Source organism: Bufo bufo, chromosome 1 (genome assembly GCF_905171765.1).
Source record: "Bufo bufo chromosome 1, aBufBuf1.1, whole genome shotgun sequence".
NCBI lineage: Eukaryota > Metazoa > Chordata > Amphibia > Anura > Bufonidae > Bufo > Bufo bufo.
In genome coordinates, this window is record NC_053389.1 from 785742330 (window position 1) to 785761768 (window position 19439).

Below are 19439 nucleotides of genomic sequence, written 5' to 3' on the forward strand. Positions count from 1 at the left end.
TGTTCCCATAATGTGCCAATATAAAATACCCCTTCTCAGTGCCCCCGTAGATGACCCCATAGTGCTCCCCCCTTCCCCATAGTACCCACCATAATGTGTCCCAGTATAAAATGCCCCTATACAGAGCCCCCCATATAAAATACCCCTTCTTTTTAGCCTCAGTAGATGCCCCTATAGTGCCACCCAATGATCTGCCAGTAATAAGTGCCCCAATAGATGCCCCCAATCATGTGCCAGTAAGATGTGCCCCCATAGATGCCCCCCAATCATGTGCCAGTAATAAGAGCCCCCCCACCATCATGTGCCAGCAGCCAGAGCCCCCCATATCATGTGCCAGTAGCCAGAGTGCCCCCCTATTATGTGCCAGTAGCCCCCCCCTATTATGTGCCAGTAGCCCCCCCTTATTATGTGCCAGTAGCCCCCCTTATGTGCCAGTAGTCCCCCTTATGTGCCAGTAGTCCCCCTTATGTGCCAGTAGCCCCCATATCATGTGCCAGTAGCCCCCATATCATGTGCCAGTAGCCCCCTTATCATGTGCCAATAGCCCCCTTATGTGCCAGTAGCCCCCTTATCGTGTGCCAATAACCCCCCATGTGCCAGCAGCCCCCATCATGTGCCAGTAGCCCCCCTTATGTGCCAGTAGTCCCCCCTTATCATGTTCCAGTAGCCCCCCCCATCATGTGCCAGTAGCCCCCCTTATGTGCCATTAGTCATCCTTATGTGCCAGTAGCCCCCTCTTATGCTCCAGTAGCCCCCTTATCATGTGCCAGTAGCCGCCCCTTATCATGTGCCAGTAGCCGCCCCCCATGTGCCAGCAGCCCCCCTTATGTGCCAGTAGCACCCCTTATGTGCCAGTAGCCCCCCATATCATGTGCCAGTAGCCCCCCTTATCATGGATCAGTAGCCCCCCCATCATGTGCCAGTAGCCCCCTTATCATGTGCCAGTAGCCCCCTTATCATGTGCCAATAGCCCCCCAATCATGTGCCAGTAGCCCCCCAATCATGTGCCAGTAGCCCCCTTATGTGCCAGTAGTCATCCTTATGTGCCAGTAGCCCCCCTTATCATGTTCCAGTAGCCCCCCTATGTGCCAGTAGCCCCCTTATCATGTGCCAATAGCCCCCCATGTGCCAGCAGCCCCCCTTATGTGCCAGTAGCCCCCCTTATCATGTGCTAGTAGCCCCCGTCATGTGCCAGTAGCCCCCTTTATGTGCCAGTAGCCCCCCCTTATCATGTTCCAGTAGCCCCCCCATCATGATCCAGTATTGTACCTATATAAAAAAAAACAACACTTATACTTACCTCCAGCGATGCGATGCAGGCCTCTTCCGGCCTGTGTCCCTCGCTATACGGCTCAGGCGGCGCGATGACGTCATCACGCCGCCTGCACCGGCCTCTGATAGGCTGCTGGCCTAGTGCTGGCAGCCTATCAGAGGAACAGGAGGGGACACACCTCTCCCTCCCCTGCAGTAGCATAGACATCTGTATTGCCGTCCTGAGGACGGCGATACAGATGACTATGGAGATGAGCGCTTCCACAATGGAAGCGCTCATCTCCTGCTGTGCCCTGCCGCCGGCCGCCCCCACTTGTCACCAGGGCCGCGGCCTTACGGCACTCAGGCCTGCTGGCCTAATGGGAAATTTCCCGGTATCCCTGCAGGCCAGTCCGGCCCTGCATGCAGATAGTGCCCTTCAATAATTATTGGCACACAGTGCCCTAAAATAACTGCACCCAGCAAATAGTGCCCCTGACACTAATAGTGTAAACATAACGTCCCCCAAAAATAATTGTGGTAAGCTGATACTGTGCCAAGGTGCCCCCACAGTAATAGTGCTCCCCAAAGTCCCACCAATAGGAATAATTCTCTGCTAGAGCACACATGGTAGTAATAGTGCTCCTACAGTGCCCCCAACATATCCCCACTGTGCCCCAGAAGTAATAATGCTCTCATAGTGCCCATGCTAGTAATCATGTTCCCCATAGACCTCCAGTAGTAATAAAGCCCATCATAATGCCCCCCAGTAGTAATAATTCTCCTTATAATGTGCCAGTGCAAAAAATACCCCCTTTTAATGCCCCCAGTTGAGCTAATGTCCCCATAGTGCCCCCATAATGTGCCAGTATAAAATACTACTATATAGTGCCCCCAGTAAATGCCCCATAGTGCTCCTCTTCCCCCTTCTTCCTAGTGCTCCCCATAATGTACCAGTATAAAATGCCCCATATATAGTGCCCCAGTAGATGCCCTCATGGTCCCCCATAATTTGCAAGTATAAAATACCCCTTAGTGCCCCCATAGATGAGCCCATAGTACTCCTCTCTCCCCTTCCCCATAGTACCCACCATAATGTGCCCCAGTATAAAATGCCCCTATACAGAGCCCCCATATAAAATACCCCTTCTTTGTTGCCTCAGTAGAATCCCCCATAGTGTTCCTCTTCCCCCTTCCTCTATATAAAATACCCCTTCTTTGTGGCCTCAGTAGATGCCCCCAATAATGTGCCAGTAAGAAGTGCCCCCATAGTGCCACCCAATAATGTGCCAGTAAAAAGTGCCACCAATAATGTGCCAGTAAGATGTGCCCCCATAGATGCCCCCCAATAACGTGCCAGTAACAAGTGCCCTCATAGATGCCCCCCAAACATGTGCCAGTAACAAGTGCCCCCATAGATGCCCCCCAAGCATGTGCCAGTAACAAGTACCTCCATAGATGCCACCCAATCATATACCAGTAACAAGTGCCCCCATAGATGCCCCCCAATCATGTGCCAGTAACAAGTACCCCCATAGATGCCCCCCAATCATGTACCAATAACAAGTACCCCCATAGATGCCCCCCAATCATGTGCCAGTGACAGGTGCCCCCATAGATGCCCCCCAATAATGTGCCAGTAACAGGTGCCCCCATAGATGCCCCCCAATCATTTGCCAGTAGTAGTACCATATAAAAAAAATAAACACTTAAATAAACATACTTACTTCCATCAGGCTGGCAGCGATGCAATGCAGGCCTCTTCCAGCCTGTGTCCCGCGCTGTACAGCTCAGGTGGCACGATGACGTCATTGCGCCGCCTGCACCGGCCTCTGATAGGCTGCAAGCCTAGTGCCTGCAGCCTATCAGAGGAACAGGGAAGGGAGACGCCTCTCCCTCCCCTGCCCTGTCGCAGCACTTCCATCTGTATCGCTGTCCTGAGGACGGCGATACAGATGACTATGGAGATCAGGGCTTCCACAATGGAAGCGCTCATCTCCCTGTTCCCTTCCGCCGCCCCCCACGTCACCAGTGGCCAGTGGGGCTCAAGAGGCAGCTGCCTTGGGCCCCCCAGGAGCAACTGGGCCCGGGGTAGATGCCCCTTTTGCCCCGCGTTAAAGACGGCCCTGCCTGCAGTCAGGCAGGAAAGCACAGTATCATAAGTCATTATGAAACTATGACTTTGTGTCAGAGGAGCAGTGTTCAATCTGGAAAATACAGCCCCCACGGAGCGCGTTTCCCAAACTTAATACGCTCATATGAAATTGGTCTAATCTTCAGCCTATTAGCGAAACGTGAGTTGGGCCAAAGGCCTCACGTCCATTTCAGAGCCAGCGTCCCTATGACTATGCTACAGAGTCTTAGACATTCCAAGCGCTGCCATATGGTGCCTCCATACTTTGCAATATTGTGGACGGGTACTCCCTTAGTAGCATCACATTGCTAAGTAATACTAAATATGGTGGACAAGTGCCATTTTCTTTTTTGATCAAATTCATATAGAATTTGGTTTTACTTGTTTTTTTCAGAGGCTACATGGTTGGCCTTAGACTATATATATGGTGATTATATTCCAAGATAATGTATCGGAATCCTGTCCTTAGCATAGGTCATTAGTATCTCATTGGTGGGGGTCCGACTCCCAGCACCTCCACTGATCAGCTGTTTCAGAAGGCTGCAGCGCTCACTAGGGTGCTGCTCCCTCCTAATAGCGTACAGTGCCGTACTTTCACTTGAAACACGCGAATAGGCAATGTGACCAATGAACGTGACGTCACTGGCCTCTTCAAACAGCTGATCAGCGTCGGATTCCCACCAATCAGATACTGATGACTTATCCTAAGGATAGGCCATCAGTGTTGAACCCTGGGAAAACTCCTTTAATTTTGGCTATTTACCCATTGAGGCCAGCTTTCTTTTTCCTCGCTGCTTTACTTCATTAGTTCAGTGACACGCATAAGATTTTCAGTCTTGACCCAGAGAGCTTTAACCACTAATTGAATGAATCATTGCCACATTATTCCCTGCACGCTGCAATCCAGAGCAGTCCAGTTTCAGTTCAGTAACGAGAGGTAAAAGGACAGAGGGTTATGTAGCTTTGTAAACAAACATTGCAAAATCGCTCTTCTAAATGAATTAAATGTCCCGTGTTTCCAGCTTCTGGCCACGTCCGGCCATGAAGACCCCACTACTACGTCAGTCACCTTATCTGTAACCAAATACAATTACCATAAGCAATGCGCTGTCCCAGTCAGAAAAGTTACCAGCTCTTGTTAGGAATATGATGTCACCATGAGTTGGGCAGGATGTTTATTGGCTCGTCATCACATTGCCTGCACTGGTTCCCACATCTCAGCGTCTCCGAGACAAACAGTCTTCATGATATCTACATTTAAAAGGAAGACTGAGATGGCCGCTCATGTATACAACAATACAGACAATTAGAAGTTAATGGTATGAAGCCAGGACAGAGAGTTCCATGGAATATGAGATACCATCCATGGTGCCTTCTATCAAGCATTTCTTCACTACAACTGACCACACACTTTAGATGATAGCTTCTTTGGCCGATACTTATTTCTCCTCATCCATGCACATGCATGCTCAGTTTGGCCGATTATCCATACGTCCTCAATAGGGGAGAGGGGAGTAAGCTGATGTCAGACACCTCTGGAGGTGGCCCTTGAGAAGGATTTTCATGTTGAAATCCAACCCTTCTTTTCCCTTGACATCTGGCTTTGAAGAAGGCTGGTGCACCACCATGCATGTTAGATAGTGAGGAAGTTCCCTAAAATGCATTTAATGTGAGGAGGGAGTGTTCTGAGGAGGACAAGAGAGGTAGTAGCTCTGGTAATGATAGTTGTACACACAGGTCACAGTGACGATCCTAACACCGATGCCCCCTAGGACGTTGCAGTGACAGGAGGGCGCATCATTTCTTCCCTCAGGGCACACCCAGATGTTGGGCTCCTACCTGGTGGTAATTGGAGTGCTTTTGTTAGAGGTTTTGGCAGGATTGTGAGGCAGTAGTGGGGATGAAGTGGCGGATGATTGAGGAGTCAATAACCAATCCAGTGGTAGTAAATAAAGAAGTCTCTCTGTTTAAGTGCAGAATAGGAGTAGTAGTACATCTAACAGTACCAAGGCACTGTTCCGAGCAGTTCACAAGCTCATAGTGCAATTTTGCCTAATAGCAATGTATGGATAGCAGCAAAGATGGGTGTTGTGCTGTTCCTGCTCCCTGTCTCTCCAAAGTCACTCCCTGCAGAACCTAAGGCTGGCATGGAGGTTTTTAGTAGATGCTTCTGTAATTCCTGGGCTGAGAGGTATAGAATTATGATACGGCTGGCCTTCACAATGTGCGGAAGGGTGTCTTAGCCATATTCTGTCTCCCTGCAGTAAGGTCTCTTTCGGCCATAGACTAGTACGATACTTTGCTGACTGAATTTAATACACAGCCTTGTAGAATCTGGACCTTCTAACTTCTTTTTCTGGAGGACTTAAATGCTGCAGTTGTTCTTTGAAGAAACATCAGAGGTGATAATTCTCTGAGATCAGGCCTAGTTGTGAGGAGTAAGCACATGTAAGTCCTCTCTCTTGGTCTGCGCTTAGCTGATTAACCAGGGGTGGACCTAGGTCCATCTCCTAGCAACCTAAAGGGGCTAAGTCAATGTGTTAACCCTGACTTATCCATACAATGCTGTAAATTACAGTAAATTTGAACATTTCACTTAGCAATACAACATTACATCAATTACCCTTTTACAATAACCCTGTTCGGGGTGCTACATTTATAGGCACCTTTAGTCACAATGGTAATTTTCCAGTAAAAGCCCAGAAGATGTTTTTGCTGGAAAGTAGGCATGTATTTGTGTGTGAGAGAAGGTCCAAGAGATTAGGTGCCATCACTCAAGGTGTCAGGTCATTTTTAGTAGCCGTTTGAGCTTTCATAAACAGCAAAAAGTACCCAAAAAGTTGGGCATGTGTAGTGAGAGAGAAAGTGAGAGAGGCATAAACCAGCATCTTGGTCCTATTTTCTCCCTATCCCAAACAAGCCCTGTCCTGGCCCATTCATCATTTTGTTACAGGGCCCGGTTATGGTTTGTTTCATGGTTTAGTGCTTCGGTTGGTTCAGCCCTGGCCCTTGTGGCTTGTGGTTTGATTCATAATTCGGTCTGCCCCATCCTCAGTATTCCCATCTCAGACATTGATGTCAGATCAGTAGAAAAAGCTCTTTGAATTTGCAGCTTCTGCAAATGGCTGTTTTTGCCGGGTGAAAGCATGGCCAGCTGGATATTGCAGCTGGCCATGCAGCTGCGCGGTCAAATTCGTAGCGCGCGCATGCGCAATGCGATGCCCGCTCCTTGCAGGGCATCGCAATACCTACTGCGCATGCGCCCGCTACGAATTTGACCGCGCAGCTGCAGTGGAAAAGGACAGAGGAGGGGAGTAAACGGGCGGGCAGAGGCACACGGAGGGCGGGGTTATGAGCCGTTGAGGAAGTGCTGCCTGGGGCTCGGAGGATTGAGACGCCGCCCTGGGCACTTGAGAGGGCTCATTTACATAATCTTATAAATTCATTTTCGGCTAAAAGAAAACTCCGTTACATACAACAAAGGTACCGTTTTTAAGTTCTGGGTGGCACATATAACGCTATTTGATCAGTCTAATATGCCCAAATGTGGTGACAGACTCCCTTTAATTAACATTTAAAAAAAATCATTCAGAGAGTTACAGTCTGAAGAAGTTTTTTGGTTAGTCATTTGTGGGAATTACCGTAGCTATCAGAGAACCAGATTAGGAAATTCAGTTACTAATTAACTCCAAGAACTAAGATAACGTTTCCTGGGACATCTAAATTAGGTTTAACTAAGGCTTGCACATGGCAGTTTTAGTGCAGTTTTTGTATATCCAAATAGAAATGACTCCAGACAATGAGCTGATCCCAAGCTGGCAGCAAGCGCTCTATTCCTTTGCAGTGCCACCCCAGGGAAAATGAGGTATTACATAACGCCCCTTTGTCTTGTGCATGCACATATTGAGTCCTCATGAGATTGTCATCTGTCTCCCTGTGTCGATTTAGTCAAAGAGCGCTCTAGCAGAGGGTACTTTGGCTGAATCGGGACCAGTGGTAAAACCGTCATATGAAAACCTTCTCATGGGCTTGGAGACATATCTGCTTTTAAGACATGCATATCTGCCTTGTCGGTATACTCGTACCGTATACTGACAATAGCCGTGGCAATGTCTCGCAGATAATCTCAAACCTATAGAAACCAGTAGAATGATCTTTATTAGATACTGATCACCTTTGAGCAGTATTGAATGAGGTCCATGTTGACAGTGATGGGGGGTGGGCGGCCACCTGGCTGGTCAGACAATGGACATGACTCATCCTTCCTTATACAGGGATGGGGTGTGTGCATTGTCTGTCCAGCCACATTGATTGCCCCTCCCTGTCCTTTGACATGTCATCACTTCCTGTATGTCATCACTTCCTGTATCCTTGTCTTGGGCCAGCCCCTTTTACACTTTTTGTGAATAAGTAAAAGGTACAGGCTGGGCAGGGGGAAGGAGGAGTTGCTCAGAATTTCAATCAAGATGGTAGCACCTGGGTCTGTCTCTGACTGCGGCTGAGGGAAGAGGGATTTACCTTTTTCCTTACACAAACTTTGATGCGAGCTGATTACAACTATTAATTTTTCTACAACACTAGCAAACCTGGGGTAGTTAAGGCACCTTCTTCTGTGGGAAGGTGACTGAGCAATAGGTTGTTTAGCTTTCCAGTACTGACCTCTGCCTGTTTACTGGATTTTGACCCTCTGCTCCTTGACCTGATATGCTCCTGACCACCTTTTATTGCCTACCCTGACCTTAGACCGTTTACCATATTGCACATACTCTGCCAGTCCTGTCTTGGCCTGTCCTTGACTCTGATTTTGCCTGTCCCCCTTAGTTCTCTGCATTTGTGTCTCATACCCTCACACAGAGACTACTCCAGGAGGTAGAGACCTGGTGATTCCCCTGCATCGAAGTCAGTATCCTTGGGGGAATGCCAGGATAACACCCTTAGATATAGCTTTTAAGTCAAATCTGTTGGGTGACATAGTGGTTCCACACCCACTGCCGTAACACATAGGGTGCCTTCCTGAAGCATCATAATCTTCCCTAGAAGCAGTGGTTCCACTACAACACAACATGTGATTCTCACATAATCCTTGGGAAGAAACCTATCTTTACGTCTGTGTACAATCCAGTTTGTACTTGTACTACCCCTGACCAGTCTGTCTGCCCCATAGGCTGATTTTAGTGATTAGTGTAAGTATAAGGCCTCTTGCACACAAACGTTTTTTTTTTCCGTTTTCGTTCCGTTTTTTTGCGTTTTGTAGACAGGCCTGCTCTCCCTCACTCACTGGAAGCCTTTTGACACCAGGAGAGTTATAGAGTGGACTCTCATTGCATTCATTGGAAGCCATCTGGCACCAGGATGGGTGGGCTCAGCATGCATGTTGGTACCTGCATTCCTGGATTTAATGGAGGCCGTTATGGCACCAAAAATGATAAAAATCTGAGTGGACCTAGCATGCATGTGGAACCTGCACTTCCTGAATTTTATGAGGGCCATAAAGGCACATAAAAGGTAGTATTTAGTGTTAAGTTCCCGTCTTACAGAGATCGCCTTGACGTGTGGCAGACGGGCTTAAATAATTTTGTACAAAATGTATTTGCCAAGAATCTCAACGTACAAAATAAGCGTAGCATTAGCACCAGGATATGTTCTATTACTATGGCATTATTGTTCTTTATTTGGTTTGCAGAGTGCTGTTGCATTGTGCTTTTTTCTTTGTGTCTCTAGCCATGGCAGCGTGCACCTGCACATTGGGATGTGCTGACTGACCCCCCTTTTTCTTTGCAGTGTGTACAATCTAAGGCACATGGAAATGCATTATGGACATTATCTTCAGGATCTGTGTGATATGGATCCAGACTACATCTTTGTTCGCGAGGCCTACATATCTAAAAATGTATATATACTGTATTCCGAATTTCCATGAAATAGCAAGTAAATCAATTGTTTTATTCTTTTCTTGCCACAAAATTTCTGACGAGAATTCTCACAAAAATCATAATGGTTAAAAAAAAAACTCATCAGCTACTCCGAAACAACATCTGTAGCCTTGGAGATAAAATGTGGAATGCAGTGCCTCCATGTGTGCATATATTACGAAGGACATTCATACAGTTTAAATCCACATGTCACATTAAGACTTGTAGTCTCAGGAAAGTACAGAAGAATTGAATAGATATTAGAGCATGAACGTGTCCTCTTATAATGATTTGGTTTAGAAAACCTATTCTAAAATACCATTTTAGAGAACTGTAAGTTAATAGGGGGTCTTCTGTTTAGGACCTTCATTTATTGGCCACGGCACAAAGTGGCTATGAAGAGCGTCCAGTCTTCTGGAGGACCCAACATTTCCATGCATTACAGGCAGTTGATAGGTTTCAGTGGCCACTGTGCAGTGCTTCATTTCTCCTGTGGTGACACTGCAGGGGAATTAAACACTTGCCGCCATCTTTAAAGCTAAAGGTATGATGGTCAGTGTTGTTTAAGTGGCTCATGGCCTCTACTGCTCTGCTATTCCGCACGGGCGCTGCTTTACTTACTTTTCTTGTCCTGATCTGGTGGCCCATACCCAACAGTCTTCCCGTGATCCCTCGCGACAGATGGAGTAACTTGTCTATTCTTCCCAGCAGACCTCAGCCTGCTTTTTGCTGGCAAGGCCTCTCCCCTCTGTCCAAAGGGTCACCTTTGGGTACTTAGGGCACCTTCCCCAAGCAATAAGTTTCCTAGCTTGCTAGTGTCCCGCAAAGGTGTGCTGTTTCTAGTGTCTGCCCATGTACCAATTTTATGCCCATTTCCTGGATTGTGACCATGTGCCTGCCCTCCGTATTGACCCTTCTCTGCATGCCCTGACCTTGGATAATTTACCGGGCTGCATGTACTCTGTCTGTCCTGACCTTGGCTCTTACCTGATGACCCCTCGGTGCCCTGCATCTGTGTCTTTCATACAGAGACTACTCCAGGAGGTAGCAGCCTGGTGGTTCCCTTGCAGAGAAGTCCAGGTTCCTGTACAGGTGTTAAAGTGTGAAAACTAGGAGTCTTTCAGGATAACATCCTTAGATGTAGCCCAAAGTCCTATCTGGTGGTTGACACAGTGTTTCCACACCCACTGCCATAAGTCAGTATATTTGAAGTGTGCGTGTGTGGAGGAATCTTCTTGCAAAAAAACTCCATTGATTCTCTGTTTAACTATTAGCCCCCTAGGACATCACAATATTTATTGCTTGTTGTGCTGCAACAGTACTAGAATTAATTTGTGTAATATATGATCCTCTGCAGTTATAGTAGAGAAGCCGCAGTCAGCTTGGTGCTGGCTAGACTGGTTAATGGAATTTAAGGGACCCCTCAAAATCTTCACCCTTTAACTCCTATACAGGGATGATGAGGTTGTTATTATAGGGGACTTCAATGACCTAGATATAGACTGGGAAATGTGGATAAATAGAAATTTAAAGGGGGCAATAAATGACAAAAAGAAAGTATTTAAATTACTAAAACAGGAAGGTAGCGATGAAGCACTGAAAAACTATAAGGGAAAAATAGAATATGTAAAAGACAAATAAAAACAGCCAAACTACAGCCAAAAAGAGTAAAACTAACCCTAAAATGTTTTTCAATTATATAAATGGTAAAAAGTTTAAACAAGAAAGTGTTGGCTGTGTTGGAGTGATGAGGGAGGAGTTGTAGAGAGCGATGAGGAGAAAGTGAAGCTACGGTATTAAATATTTTTCTCCACTATATTCACTGAGGAAAACAAACTGTCAGATGAAATGCACAGTGTCAAAATAAACTTCCCATTAAAAGTGCCCTGTCTGACCCAGGAAGAAGTGCAGCAGCATCTTAAAAATATTAAATTAATTGTTATTTATGGTACACACTCATATTGAGCCTCTGGATAGACTTGCGGGATAACAGGCTGAACTGGATGGACAGATGTCTTTTTTCAGCCTTACAAACTATGTTACTATGGATCTGAACTTCGCTGCAGGAGCTCACCGGGTTACTTTCCCAGAATAGTTGCAGACTGGCAGAGGGATAGCAGATGAAGAAGAAGCAGTCATAATCATTGCTGTGGCCAGTCATTGGCTGCAGTAGCGCCCCCTTGACCCCCATACATGCTAGAAGTGCGGGATCATGTGAGAGGTATAGCACAGTGAAGACAGCGGTGAACCCACAGGGCCGGAACCGAGAAGTGGGGAGCAGGTATGTGTGCTTCCCTTGACAGGTCCCACTGGCTGGGGGCTAACTTAAAATACACATAGAAGTTGGAAAACCCTTTTAAGGATTGAGCAGCTGGAATTCTGCTGCAGGATCTTTCTGTTTTCTATCAGATAAGCCATTCATTTTGAAGCATACATGTGTCTGAAGGGCTCAGGAGAGATAACTGTTGGCTTATAATGTGTATGACCACCTATGGCTACCAAGTGGAATATGGTCATTCATTAACAGAAGCTATGTAGAAGAAACCTGTCAACTCACAGATAAGGAAGGTGTATGTAGTATATATAGTACTTGTGAAGGACAGAATAGAGTTTACACAAGTTTGTAATTGCATTTATAGGTACAATACAGAATATTTCAGGGTCTTAAATGGAATGTGTCATCAGAAAATGACCTATTGGTTAAATGTTTTATGTTAAACATTTTTTTTTAGAATTTTTGGGTTTTATTTTTAAATTTCACTCTTTATTTTTTTTTTAATTATATAATCCTGCAATTTTCATACCAGATCTAAAATACGTTAAGACTTTCTATCTTTTGAGAGGACCTACATGGGCCATAGACACAATGGACAGAAGCTGACCCCATTGACTTCTACGGGAGAGTTTTCTAGGCATGCTCTGTGGCCTGTGTAGAGGTCAGGAGGGAGAAGATAAGCGGTGATATCACCTGCTGTGAATGGTGGATCCAGCGTTATCTATATAGAAGTGTTACTTGTCGTTGTAATTCTGCCTATGGTGATAATGATAATAGTTACTGAAAAGTTACTTGCACAGAAGGGGAAATCATGACTAGTGTTGAGCGAACTTCTGTTTTAAGTTCGGCGTCTAAAGTTCGGCTTCCGGTTAGCGGAGAATCCCGATATGGATTCCGAATTCCGTTGTGGTCCGTGGTAGCGGAATCAATAATGGCCGATTATTGATTCCGCTACCACGGACCACAACGGAATTCGGAATCCATATCGGGATTCTCCGCTAACCGGAAGCCGAACTTTAGACGCCGAACTTAAAACAGAAGTTCGCTCAACACTAATCATGACCTATTATTGGGCCTAGTGGCCAGTGTGAAAATTACAGGATTATATACATTTTTATTAAATATAGATCATGACATGGGAAAAATATTAAAAATATTTTCTCAAAAAGAAAAAAAGCATGAATGGCACGTCTACCAAATGCTATGCTATATATATTACTTCTTGGACTTCTTCATGACATGACATTATCCAGTGGGACATCTGAGGCTCTGAGTATCTTCACTAGAAGAAGAAAGACTTCAGTATTCATGGAGGCTGAGTGCTTTCCTCTACAGCATTCTCCTGTTCCTTTTTGATATTTCAATGTTGTACATTTTTGAGAATTGCTGGTATGTATTTCTTGGTTAATATAATATATATGGTAGTACCCACCACCCTTTAGTATCAGCACTAGAGGTTGACACCAGCTTGCTTACTGTGGCTGTGTTGCCAATTTATCAAAAACTCTAGTAGTAGATTGTGACCTTAGATGAGGAAAATAAAACCCTAAAAGACTCACGTCTTTCACAAACATTGCTCTGACTAAGAACATTTAGCTGAAAACGTGTGACTGTGATTTTACCGTGTGACGTAATTCTGCTGAACCTTACCCCATGAATGACCAAAGGCAGTTACAAATTTCACAAGAAGAGCATGACTGTATTTCTGAAATTCTAATAAACAGTTGTTATTATTATATATATGGCGCCAACATATTCCGCAGTATAGGAGAAGTGGGACTGGCACCACCAATATAGCAAACAGTCTAAACACTACGGGGCACATTTAATGCAAATTCCACGGTACAATGTTATAACATGATAAGAAGCGAAAGCATAAATAAATTATTGATATGATATGAATGTGCAAACATGATTAGTTATAATGTGCCAGTGCAAATCAAAAAAGTGCATGAGAAATAAGCTTATACAACCTGGAAAATTGCCTTTTGGATAACTAAGGCTTTCTTGAGATGCTGCGGGGCTAGACCCCACACGTATTGCCACCATCACTCATCTGCGGCTTCATCAGGGGTCATGATTTCATTGTTATAAAGTGCCAGTGAAAATCTAAAAAGTGCATGAAAAATGAGCATATATAACCTGGAAAATTGCCTTTTGGATAACTAAGGCTTTCTTAGGATGCTGCGGGGCTAGACCCCACACGTATTTCCACCATCACTCATCTGCGGCTTCATCAGGGGTCATGATTTAATTGTTTTTAAAGTGACCCAATAAAATGTGTTGATTTTAAATGGTGTGCGGCCCTTTTTATGCATGTATTTCCTCTTTTTCTTCTTTTCTTGATAATATATTCTGCAGCACTTTACAATTTAGAGGGCACATGTACAGACAAACTCTGACGTTGCAGGGTAACAAGCTAATCAACAATTCAGTCAACAGGCATCAGGGCCTTGCTCTCAAGAGCTTACAATCTATTCTGCTGAATATTTTTCTTATTTCTTAGGCCATCAGTATTTTTTTAAATTCCTGTAGCAATTGTTTTTTGAACCCGTTAGTGTTCAGTTTGTCCACTGGACAATTTCTTTAATTTGAAGAGTCACATTACAATAAGCGAATCAGGGTGTCCTGCTGCTGGATTTCCTATCAGCTCTAAATTTTAGGGAAACTAACATTAGGTAATGTAATGTCCTGGTGCAAGGGTACTTTGGACTGTAGACATTGTTACTGTGCAAAGCTATTAACTCTCTACTTTATTGCACTTTGAAGGGTTAACTTGCACCATGATTTATAATGTTGTGCACACCATATTGTTGAACTGCATTTATATGTTTATTGTAATATCTCCTGTTCATTTGCACTGTTATTACACTATAGCGGCACTGCACTATGGAAAGGGTTTAATGCACAGCCAGCTAATACTGAGAGACGTTATGACTTTCTACCTATGCAAAGTTTTGGAGGGAAAAAACAGACACACTGACCTTCTGACTGTCTGGTTTAGCTATGTTGTTTATGTCTGGAAAAACTGCTTATTCATTCCTATTGCCTTGCATTAAAGCTCTATACAAGTCTATGATAGACAGAAATTGTAACACTGTTTCTGTTTAGGCTGTGCTTCTCCACTCCACCCCTCCCACTAGAAGGTTCTAGTTCAGCTATAAACTTTATATAAGGTGAACAGTCAGATCCCCTATTTGTCTGCAGATAGGGGCCCGTGCTTAATATAGCAGACACTGCCAGACTGCATGAGTGACCAGAAGAAGACATTGAGAAGGGATACTCTTCCACAGAACCTGGGTCACCAGCCTTTGGACAGGGAGCCAACCTTCTGAAAGATGGAGGGACAACTAGCTCAGGCCTTTCCCCTATAATTATAAAACGTTATGGGGTCAGAATATGGCTATGAAAAGAAAAACACATTTTTTTTCCCAAAGTTTTTCTTTGAAGTATTAAAGCACAAGAAAATGTATACAAATGTGATATCGGTGTAATCGTACTGACCAAGTGAATGAAAGGAACAGGTCAGTTTTACTGCCTAGGGAACACAGTAAAAATGAAACCTATAAAACAATGTCAGAATTGCATTGTTTTCCAATTCCACCTCATTTGGACTTTGATTCCAGGTTCCCACTAGGTCATATGCAATATTAAATGGTGTCATTAGAAAGTACAACTTTCAACAAGCCCTCATACAACTAAGTGAATGGAAAACTAAAGAAAAATGATGGCTCCTGGAAGGAAAGGAGTGGAAAACGCAAAAACAGATATGCACTAGGTCATGAAAGGGTTAAAACAGTCAAGTTAAATTGCCCCTCTTCTTACCCTGATGCGACCATCACTCTGGAACAGGGTAAATCTGGACTCATCAGACCACATCACCTTCTTCCATTGCTCCAGAGTCCAATCTTTATGCTCCCTAGCAAATTGAAGCCTTTTTTTCTGGTTTGCCTCACTGATTAGTGGTTTTCTTACGGCTACACAGCTGTTCAGTCCCAATCCCTTGCGTTCACTTCGCATTGTGCGTGTGGAAATGCTCTTACTTTCACTATTAAACATAGCCCTCAGTTCTACTGTTGTTTTTCTTTGATTTGATTTCACCAAACGTTTAAGTGATCGCCGATCACGATCATTCAGGATTTTTTCCCGCCACATTTCTTCCTCGAATACGATGGGTCCCCACTATCCTTCCAGTTTTAAATAATGCGTTGGACAGTTCTTAACCCAATTTTAGTAGTTTCTGCAATCTCCTTAGATGTTTTCTCTGCTTGATGCATGCCAATGATTTGACCCTTCTCAAACAGACTAACATCTTTTCCACAACCACAAGATGTGTCTTTCGACATGGTTGTTTAAGAAGTGAGAAGCAACTCATTGCACCAGATGGGGTTAAATAACTTCTTGCCAGGTGAAAGATAATCGCCCATGCGGTAATTATCCAATAGGAGGCTCATAACTATTTGCTTAGTTAAATCCAGGTGGCAACTTTTTTTATGGACAGGCAGTGTAGGATACTGTAATGTAACTCGTGACTTCCTCGCTTTGGGTACTTACGGCTAACTTACATTCTGTAACTGGGAATGGGTTAACGGGAGTTTATTATTCAATTATATTTGTAATGGCAGGGAGGCCATGGAACAATCTTCCATATATATATATATACGTATATAGATGTTCTGTCCTCTGCACATGGGGCATGTGCTGGATGCCGCTAGAGAAGAGTCCAGGACTCCTTTCCTGAAAGCTCTATTTTTTTATTTTATAAAAATACAGAAATGGTTGGTTTTGATATGGTTAGCTTTGGAATGCCAAACCCTAGTTGCTTTACAACCTGACAGGTTTGCTTTATTGGGTTTATCTATTTGTAAGTATGGAACAGAGGTTCCAGGTGCCACGTGTGGCCAAAACTCAACCACACATGGTGGCCAATGGCTGAATGATTTTGCTAGTCAAAATGAGTTATTACATATAAACATGTGCGCTCATTGGCCATGGCATATGGGCACAGTTTTAGCCGCGTGTGGCATTCCGACAGTCTCTTCTTATCCTCGTGGTGTGGTTGTGTCGCTGTTGCGATGAGGCAATCAGGTACCACAAGCTAAACTAATGAGGACAGCACTGTTTAGTTGGTCTGCATTGTTAATGGCCACGCTGTATTGCAGAAGGCCATTAACAATGCAAACCAACAGTCCCCATTAATTTAATTCGGGCCTGCTGTGGTTTGTATGGCTACGTAATACCAGACTGCAGCACGGCCACAATTGTGACACAACCACCCTTACTGTACTGTAACAAACCATGCACCTGTGTGATCATCAAGACCATGAATAAACCACCCACGCCCATTTTATCCTTTTTTTTTAAATAAAAATAATACAAAAAACACTACAAAAGCATTCTTATAAAAAAAGCACAATGTTTTAATAAACATTCAAAATATTGTACAAACATACATCAGCAAAATTGCACCATGGGAAAGATATTACATTTATACAAAAACATGTAGTGTCTATAACTGGAGGAGGTTGAACACAGGCGATGTGAACAGTTTGTGATCTGTGTATGTCAGGATGTGTGACACAGTCATTCAGACACACGAGCAATGGCGTTACACGCGTTTCAGCACTTTGCATGCACACTCCCTTGTGTTTCGCGATGGGATGCTTGATGTACCTGTAAGATGGAAAGCCCTAGTACCGTTCGTGATAAGAGCCATGAAATACTGGAAATGTTTGTACCGTTCATAATGCTGACACATCAAGTTATATATTAATGTACATATATACAAAAAACACAGACGCAAAAGCAAAAAGAAAGAGCAGAATTAAATAGTTGTATATGGCGTAAACAGTGTGGGGAACAAAAGATAAAGTGGCTTTATATCCACTGCCCTTTTTCATTCATTAAAAGGAACACTCCAGGAAAAGTGGTACAATTGTCTAATGTAGGGTCCGCGGGGGTGGAGCATGACACAGGAATTCTCTCATTGGTGTTTTTTGCTCTGCCCCTTTAGGCCCAGCACTAGTCAAATGCAGCATTTCAGATGTAGAGTTTCTTTAAGGTAGTTGGCAAGTTTTTAAAAAAGTAAAAAAAAAAATAATGATGATCATATAATCCACTCACTGATCTAATTTACGCATCAGGGCTGCCTCACAATGATGTTTGATAATACCCTATGAGCTACAGGTATGGAGCCTGTGCCCAGTGCGGTTGTGGTCATGTGACCGTGTACTATGTGACATCATATAGATAAGGATAACTGTGGTGGGTATTATCAAACATTTACAAGGAGCATGGGGTAACATACAGGTCAATCCCTTTAAGCACATTTGTTTTGAGGGCTACACATGGTTATTGAGGGTTGTACATTGGTGTTTTTGGCCTGTTCTTCCGTTTACTGCCATATGTTCCAATGCTGAGAAAAAATTGGATTACGTAAGAAATGAGGAGAGATTTACCACCCAAAAAAAAAAAATCCTTACTGTGGTGGAACAATTATACTTTGGCCAATTTTTTGCCTGTTTCCCTCCTTTTTATGGAACATATGTTAATAGGTGAAAAGATAGACATTGTACTGTTATCTGACCTTCGTTCTCTCTGGCTGACAACTGATGGTGGGAGTTTTTGAGAGGCTTTCAAGCACTGAACTGATCGGACAACTGTTGGGCCTTGTGAGTCAGCACAGATGTCAGCTAGGGATTAGGCACTCAGCGGAAGAAGCAATGCCATGAGAAACTGGGAGAAGGGAGTTTCTTTGGAAGGTTCAGCATATTGATGGAACTTTAAGGGTTCGACCACACGGTCAGATTTCTGCATGCAGGACAAAATCAGGAGTTGACCATGTGGCCTAACCCTAAAGCCAAAGTCCCCAAATTGTGTTAGCTCGAGATCTACAGATGTTGTTTGGCCACCTTAGAAAAAAGGAAATGGCTATAAAAAAAAGTTTGACCAGACTAATATAACCATCGAAGGTGTTTATGAGATCAGAAAAAAAAGACTTTTTCCCAAGAGACGGCGCGACTTTTAGGTTGTACCTGGTACTGCAACTCAATTTCTTTCATTTTTTTGTCTAATATCATGCAAAACATCAACCAAATAGCAGGCCAAATAGTCAAATGTGGATCCCGAGCCAGTAGTTTGGGGACACTACTTTCTAGGGGTTATCCCACGAAAAGTCTCTATCATCTATCCAGGGGGGTCTGACTGCTAGGACCTCTCATGATCCTGGGAGGATCCAAGTGGTCGGACTACCCACAAACCATTATTTTTCACTTATCCTGTGGGTAGATAAGAAATAGTTTTTGTGGAATGATCCCTTTTATGGAATAAAGTAATTTTTATATACAGAGTTGTATGTACAGCTGATCGATGGCTTGGCGCAGTCCACACCTCTACTAGAAACTTGCATCCAAATTGTTTAGCTTTTTATTCTTGAAAACCCATATTTACCCTTTTTATCCTATGATTACATTTATGTCACAGTACTTGGTAAAGTGTTTATTAAATCATATACATAGTATATAATCAGCATTTCTATTGCACTGCAGCCTACAGCTTAGACATAAAGACCCTGGCTCTTTTGTAGTCAGTGTTGCATAGTTTCTTACAGAACTTGAAGGACATATCCAACTTTGCAACCATTTGTATTGTACAAGTGCATCTAAAATAAAAAAAAGAAACTTGTCTTGCTTAAAAATATTCCGAAATTTTAAGTGTACAGCTAATATGCAGACTAACGTGTTTCCATGGCTACAGACAACAAATAAATGCTTTGTAGTCTGATCCTGCAGCCCTGTGTACTCCACTAGGTTAGGAGGCAAATGGGTCAGCAGAGTTGGAGTGGCACATGACTACAGAAACAGACCTC